Below are 8,734 nucleotides of genomic sequence, written 5' to 3' on the forward strand. Positions count from 1 at the left end.
GCAAAATATATTATACTAGAAGTACACTGTATAAAAATTATTCGCAATGTTACAAATTATATTTTTAAATAATAAAAATTATAATTTAAATATGCCGCCCCGCATAATAGGTTTCCATTGTTTGCTAATCAATTTGCTCAACATCAAAAATTAAAACACGAACAGTGCACTATTTCTAAAAACCTTAATATCAAATGGTTCATCAAAAAGAGAGATTATTAAATTTGAAAGCTTGTTGAAATTAGTTTTCGTTTGAAATTGGAACTACAAATGTACCGTTAAGCAATGACGTACTATCACGTAGATAATGACCGAAACTAGATAATACTATCAGGGAAACTAATAAGTTAAGTTGTCTAGATAAAATAAACGTATGACTACAATAACTTGTTGATACTTCTAGTATGTTTTGTTTTTTCTAGACGAAAGATTATTTTATCAAAACCATGGATTCAGATCAAATCTTTATGGTAAGTTATTTTTACTTTTTTATTACATTGCAATCACACTATATCATCAGGCAAAATTATTGTAACTTATTGCAAGAAGTTTTTTCTTGTTTATATTATTAAGAGGTAAAAAAAAACAACAAAACTATTAAGGACTTGTAAATGTATATTTTACTCCTTGTATATTAATACTATTAGGGTTATTCAGTGTGTCATATAAACAGTTTTATATAATTTAGTTATTTTTTATTATAATAGTTAGTTGAAAATTATTACAATTTGGATTTAATTTGAAACAGGTCTTTTAGATTCTTAGTATGACTTTTCAGCTTGATAAATTATGTATTCTTGACAAAAACCCTAATATTTTTAGAATTAACATCTCACATCCCTGCGATAAGTCGTTCATATTACATAATTGGATTTTTATTTTTCACCAAATTAATTAGTGAATCAAGCTAAAAAATCTAACAAAATAAGCGTAGCATGTTAAAATAGATAAATGTTAAATTTCTAGTAAACGGGTATACAAAGATTTACACAACCACTTTAGCGTTGTTGATAAGGTTGATCAAAAACACAGAGAAAAAACTTAGATGTCACATAGTTTGACTAAATACTTCTTAATACCACCATGGAAAAAATACCATAACATGTTTTATGTTATTGGAGATTGAAGATTATCTAAGAATGTCTAATTGTCATAACTAATTTAACTGAAACAAATAGGCCTACTATGAAGACTCTATTTTAGATATGTAAGACTTTTTCATTTGGTTAGTATAGAATATGCCATAAATGTAACGTTTAAAGATTTTGTTGCTATCATTAATTGATATTTTCGAATAAATTCACAAAACAACATAAAAATAAGTAAACAATAAAGTTTGCTAGAACTTTCGTTTCGAACCACCATGTTGAGAATTTTAAAGTAAATTGCAGCTGTTCATTCATGAACACAGTATACTAATATTGAGGATCCTTATTGATGTGTCAAAATATTTATAAAATCCATCACACAGTAATATTGTCCCCATTCTTTCTCATTAACTACCTCTTTGAAACATTCAACTTTCTTATAACAAATTATTTAATAAAACCGCAGAACTTTTCCGTAGCACACATGTATAGAACGCTTTCCACCCAGCCCGAAAAGGCGTCCGTTGTGTCCCGAGCCGAGTGGGGAGCTGTGGAACACACTGGGAACAAACCTATACGTCACCCAATCATATATGTGTTCCTCACCATCAACTCTCACGCGCCGAGGTGTTCCAACAAGGAAGAGTGTTCCAGAATACTCCGGGACATGCAGGATCGAGATATGAAGGACGGATGTACCGACATTAAATACAAGTCCGTCAAATGGGTATACATAATTTTACTCACTTATATGGGGTTCCAGACAAAAGCAACATGACCTCATCTTAAAATGTATCTTTAAAGTTTCACAGAAACTCGTCATAATAACGATCATATAAGGATCTTTTAACTGCATAGCCCGATAATGCACAAAAGTGACATTTTCGAGAATAGTACAGACAAAAAAACTTTTAACCACTTCCATCCCAATGCGAAGTTGAGTCAATTAAGATTTCTAACACTATAATAATAAACCAAAATGTGTTTGAACAGGTATATGAAAAGAAAATAGAAATATATCTCAACCTGTTTCGAATAGTTTTATGCTAAAGTACAAAGGACACATGCTCTTATTCCGTAATTTTATAAAAACAAGTCTGAAAGTTAGATAGATTGGTTTTTAAAATTACTGATTGTACTGAGCTATATAGCCATCTGGTTCATCCTAAATAACCTGACACGACACTTAGGCTTCACTTTTGTTGTTGCTCTAAGCCATCTTGATAGTAGGCTAAATTACATTAGTTTACCGACCTGTGCGTTTATGTGACTAATAAAAAAATAGAAACTATGATAAAATGGAAATGTTAGTAAAATCAGTAGCAGTTGATCGTTAAAGCCTTGATCGTTTGTCTCATAATAAATGGTCCTAACTAAAGGTACAACCAACCTTAGCCGGTAAAAACATTCAGATTTACGCACAATTAACTATATACTCATTATGAACGAATATATAACCTAAAATACGCAAATAACTATCTCAAAGTAAATATAATAGTAAAAAAAAAAAACTATTAGCCTTTTGCTGCGGAATTTCATCAACGCAATGGCAGTTTTATTTATCACAAAAATAGGTTCTCAGAAATTAAGTTGTTAAAAAGGCCCATCCATGTAACAAAGGATTATTCGTTGCAAGTATTTTCTGATTGTCTGCTTGGTAAGATTTCCAGACATTTTAATTAGGAGCTGTTTACGTTGACAGACGATTCTAATTGCACCCAAACCTGCCTCTTTAGCTCTTTGTGCTTAGCCTCAAGTTAAATTTACAATATGAATGTAGTAAAGAAATACGTTTTGAAATTTTAGGATAAAATATTGTTTATATTCACAATTAAGTTATGTTTTAACGAAAAGCAAAGGTGCATTGCAGTGCATTCTCTCAATAATCAATGTTTTAATGATACCTGCCTTATATAACAAATGTAACGTAAAAATTTACGTATGCCATTTCTATAATATTGATTTTTGATTGGCTTAAAAGAGAAACACGCGTAACCTTTCCTTGGGACTTTTAATAATACTCAGCTCATCACATTCAAAGTTTCCAATGAGAGAGCTTATATCAATAATAAATTCATAGATTTAAAACACTTAATTACTGCAGTTCATCCCTATAAAAGTTCGCAGTTTTGACATTTTAGGACTCCTATAAAACTTGTGTTATCCCCATTTGTAAATGTCCTTTATATTTAAAAAGGAAAAAAACCGATAGTTTGATTTTGCCTACTCATAGCTATCTTTCACAGTTTTCTGATAGGGGATGATGGAACGATCTATGAGGGAAGGGGTTGGAATTTTCGTCCTCACCATCTAGACCAGTTTCCATCCATGGATGGGCAAATGCTGGACTTCGCTTGCATCGGCAATTTCAGAAGTAAGTTAGATGTAAAATAGAATGATAAATTATAGGCTAACTTTACAAGCTACTAAAATTGTTTTATCTTATAAAAATATAAGTAACAGTATTATGAAAACGAATAACACCAATACCGTATGGCTTAGTATATTTTAACAAAAGTAGATTATTTGTTCTCCTGAACTGCAATGCATGTACAAAACCGTATACCTTCCTGTAATGATGAATCGTATAAATTATAACTTTACCCAGTCTTTACACGTATTAATTTTTTTTATTAAATCATTTTCAACTATATGGTTTTGACTAAAGACATGTGCACTTTTTGTTGTAAGAGGAGTACAGTACATAATTAATCTATTAAATGGAACTAATAAATATTTTACTATCTATGAAGGTTAATATTTCATTTTTATATCACACACTTAGCGAACAGCACATTCGTTACCCTATACAAATGTTAAATATAAGAAATATAGGGATCCAGCAAATACATTCAAGTTAGGCCTAAATGAAAGATGAAGAATGTATTTACTGAAAAAATAAAAATTTCCACATATTTTGGACGTAGTTGTAATGCATTAGTCCCATGTTTTGATATCTTTAATCCCCAAACATCAAAAGCAGGTTTTGGAATAATTCGAGTTGATATGACTTACTAAACACATTTTCACTGCCTCAGGATATGGCATTACATATCATGGTTTACGAATAGGGGTATACCATTCTTGGCTAGGTTGGAAGATTAGATTAGGTTGGACTTTGGACGGCTGTGAAATTGAAAAAAGGTGTTTTGGCCAGAAGGATGATGTTTAAAATAGTTATTTATGTATGATTATCGAATTTTTTGCAACTTCTCTAATACAATATGTTTTTTGTTTCCAACAGAGGAACTTCGCCCAGACGCCATGTACGATGCTCAATGGAAGCTCCTCAACCTAGGAATTGAGTTGAAATATCTAGCAAAACATGCCCATTATTGGTAGACTTTGTAAATTTTTATTTTTATTTTTGCTTTTAAAATAATATAACAAAATAGGTATGCAAAACATTTTGTTCTAGTGGTTTACCATAGTAAATCTATCGTTTAAAATGAGCTGAGCATCAAAAATATAATATGTAAAGACATGCAGGCAAGTGGAACGGATGCATTATCTAATCAATCATTATAAATAGCCTAAAAGGTGAAGCTGCTAGAACGTCTGATGTTCCATAGCATAGTTTCATGATTTTATAAATTGAGAATAAAGGTTTCATATAGTCTGGATGACAAACAAAAATGTTTTGCATCATTTTCTCATTAAAAATAAAAGTGTTTTGTAAATGGTATTTTGTGTGTGTATCCTAGTGTAGAAGTAGTAATACAGATATTCAGTGTGTCTCTGAACAGCTTTTAAGATTAAATATTAAAAAAAAATACTATAACTTTTAACTATAAGTGTTTTTATTTACATCTAGTAATAAATCGCAGACGATCAATCAAACCTCATTGTTTTATTATAAATTTACAACTTAAATAGTAACGTGAAACCTTTTCTAATATTTTATAAAGCAAATAATTCTTCACAAAAATAATGTATTGTTTTGTATAAATCATTATTAAACTTGTTGTACAGAAATATTCAATAATAAATTCTGTATTACTAATATTGCAAAATTACAAGAACCATGAACGGTGAATGTTGAATCAATTTAATCAATCAAACATCCTTTTACTGAAAAAGCAAGATTATCGTAAAACGTAGGAAACCAAACGATCACTTTCCAACCCCAACAGACCCTCATTCTGGCTCCACAAACTGCCTATCTACTGCAGCATCCGGGAACTGAGGCTAACTACCTTGGTATTGGATTGGGTTGTTGTTATGTCGCTTGGTTTCTTTGTCGAGCGTTTTGCCTAAGCTTAATACGCCAAGCCATTGTATTATATTTGAATAACTTATTTTTGTTTACCAGTATAAAACGTACATTAAAATGATCAAGGAAATTTAGGTATAAATCAAATAAAGATAACATTATAAAATATACCTGGTTTTACAAATTATCTTCAAGTTAATTTACCCAATTAACTACAGTTCGTAAAGAATTTGAGTTATTTTAGTCTAACTCAAATATTAAAAAGTAACTAAATGATTTGTATTTGATTACTTATATTTCGGCCCCTGTTAATCGTCACTGTAGAAAATTAGTTCAAAAGCAGAAAAGCTATTTGGATAAGGCTTTCATTTTCCTTTTTATACTCATTTTCAAGAAAACCTCCATATTTGTTTTTTATTATTATTTTTATTTGTTGTGGAATCAACAAGGTCAAGTCACTAAATAATAAAGTGTGTTGAATGGACTAAAGAATGGAAATGTCAACTATATTTACCTACTTACATAATCACCTATTTAGTTATTTATTTAAAAATATACACTATTTTAGATAAGAATATACACTATTTCCTTGTTGTAAACCAGGTAAATATATTTTCCTCAAGACATATAAGAATAAAAAATACCCCCGCCGCAGTAAACCTGCCTACTAAGCGAATTTCCATTTGTCTTAATTGATTTTCAATTAAATATATTTTAATAACATTAGGTTAAACGAGTACCTAGGTTTGTTGCTACAAGGAAACTAATAAAGTGTGTTTTTTGTAAAATATTGATAGCTTAGTACAAAATAAATACATTTGATCAAAATACAAAATATATCCATAAACAAGCAAACTACAACGTTTGACAATATTCTCCATAAGAATAACATGTGAATTTTAAATTTAAATTTTTTTTTAATTTTCTCCGTTACTATTAGTTATCCCGCTTTACACCTTTAAACCAAATTTCATCAAAATCGGACAAAAATTATTCAAGTTATCGCGTTCACGGACGTATATATATATATATATATATATAATATATATATATACGTATATATATATGTCTATATATATACATATATAAAAATTTGAACGAATGGTGTTTTTGGCCTCTGGGGACATCAAAATGAAAAAGTAAATCGGTCCCGGGTCTAGGTCTTACCGTGCCACCTACGGTAATAGCTACTTCCCTATAGGGAATTTTGCTAAAAGAAAAAAAACTGTAAATTTAAAATTATAGAAAAAGTATTTAATTAGCAAATTTAAAAAATAGGGAATTTCAATTGGATATAATAAGTAATTTTTATTATTTAGGGAATATCGATGGACTCATTTCATAACAAACAATTCCAATAACATACTGAGCTGAACACTGATAACATGGGAGGCTTACCGTCACGAGACTATGCCTGTGTTGATTGCATTGTAAATTAATAATCAACATCTGGCTTCATTATAATGAACTGCTGTGCCAAAACCTATATGAGCGTAACAATGGTAAGATTAGCATTACAACAGGTTATCAATACTGTCTGAATTGAATTTATGTGTCCCTCCAAATAATAATTCGGTAAACACACTACTTCACCGTGGCGACAGTGAAATATTATCACATATTTTGTCTTCGAAAAAGCACTTGTCATTAATTAGAAATTATTTGATATAATCAACCATGAACAATCGGAAGTATAATAGAAATAACCTGCAAAATTTAGGTTTTGGACGTCAGATTGAGTGAACCAATTTTGACACCATTGACCCTCTAAAAGTTCATGTTACATGTTACTTCACAAATTCCCTAATTTTAATAAATTTCACCATCATGTTATTAATTTTACTCGTATTATCGATCGAACAGACTCATATACAGACTGTAAAACTAAATACGTTTTATGACACTTAAAATATACATTGATACTTATACCATTAACTCACAAGGCGGTAACTACATAAGATAGTTAGCAGTATGTCATTCACTTTTGGGGTCTAATGATTATAAGTATGTTCAACCGAGATCGATCACCACTTACCACCTCGTATTTATTTTTGTAAATGTATAAGTGTTTAAATATATAAGGGAATGAGACCATTGGGAAGGCCATGGATGAGATGGACAATGATGACATGGATGAGATGGTAGATGGACGAGGTTACAAAGGACCTGAGGAGTATGGGAGTATACCTGGAGCTGGCAGAGGACGGAGGATCTTGAAGGCACATGGTTGGCGAGGCCAAAGACCGCCTTGGTTTTCAATGGCTACAGGAGTAAGTAAGTAAGTTTTTTTCAAGTATTATTAGACGTATTTTGATTTACTTTACGTAATTCTAAAACCCTTACAATGATGATCAAGAAGTTCTTAACAACATTAAAAAATACATATATTGAATATTTGTCCTCGTATAGGTAAAATTATCAGGCGTGTAATTTAAAATATAAAGACGAACGTTTAGTGTTTTTTGCCTCTGGTGATGTAAAAACGAAAAAAATAGGCGGACCCAAGTCTAGGACTTACCATGAGCAATACGGTAATAACGTATTCCCTTTATACGGAATTCACTCGACATTCCTATCTTACGTTGGTCGAAATATAAAATAATAATATTCCAAACTATTTTAGGTTTATAAACATGTGTTAAACACTATCACTCATAGTTGAATTATATAATTGGAGACCATTATGTTGGATCGAATATAATCTACATGGTTTGCAGCAAGTACCACCCTTAGTGTCGATACTGCACACCTGATAATTAGTACGTTAGGGAAATTAATTATAATTGCTATACCAGACGCCTGGACCCAAACTAACGTTACAACACCTTCGCATTACAAACTTGATATCGTCTCCTATACAATTTCCTTGCATGAATATTGATTCGTGTTTTACAAGGTCTCTACTAGTTTATAAGTTTTGTATTTAGTTATGTTTCAAATCCGGTCTTTTTAAGAGTGACAATAACAACTGCAGAAAACTGGCATACTAGTGGTTGTACAAATAATTCTTTATTAAGGACCTAACTAGAGGTCAATATTGTCAATACACAATACTATTAATACAATGATTTCGAGGTGTAATACATTCAATGCTCCTGGTTAATGGGATTACGTCTAATGCTTTTTCCTACGACCATATTTTGAACGAGACGTTTCATTTCTGTTCTTAGAACTGAAAAGATTCACTTAACAGCATTGTTGTTTTACTTAACAACACGATAACGGGCCAATGAGGTTCAAGTATCGAAGGAAAGAAGTAAAATTTTAGTACTTCAAACGTCAGCTTTTCAGTTGTTAAGACCAATTTAATTGAGTAAACAATGAGTACGTGGTTGCGACAATAAGTAAATGCATCACAATCAGTGGTTATGAGAAGTTATAGAAGAAAACATAACTTCTTTTAAACGTAATGAGTAGTGATTTTTTGTAATTA

At 30.7% G+C, this 8,734-nt stretch overlaps 1 long non-coding RNA gene across 1 annotated transcript; it reads left to right on the forward strand.

The window, feature by feature from the left end:
* The first annotated feature begins 423 nt into the window (after window positions 1-423).
* LOC128985598 (uncharacterized) lies at window positions 424-4,424 on the forward strand. The gene is made up of 3 exons (XR_008490047.1): window positions 424-470; window positions 3,335-3,462; window positions 4,333-4,424. It is a non-coding gene; the product is annotated as an uncharacterized LOC128985598 (long non-coding RNA).
* The last annotated feature ends 4,310 nt before the right edge of the window (window positions 4,425-8,734 follow it).

Source organism: Macrosteles quadrilineatus, unplaced genomic scaffold, assembly GCF_028750875.1.
Source record: "Macrosteles quadrilineatus isolate MER2022 unplaced genomic scaffold, UCM_ALF_1.0 Scaffold_2__2_contigs__length_208266976, whole genome shotgun sequence".
In the NCBI taxonomy this organism is placed as follows: Eukaryota; Metazoa; Arthropoda; class Insecta; order Hemiptera; family Cicadellidae; genus Macrosteles; species Macrosteles quadrilineatus.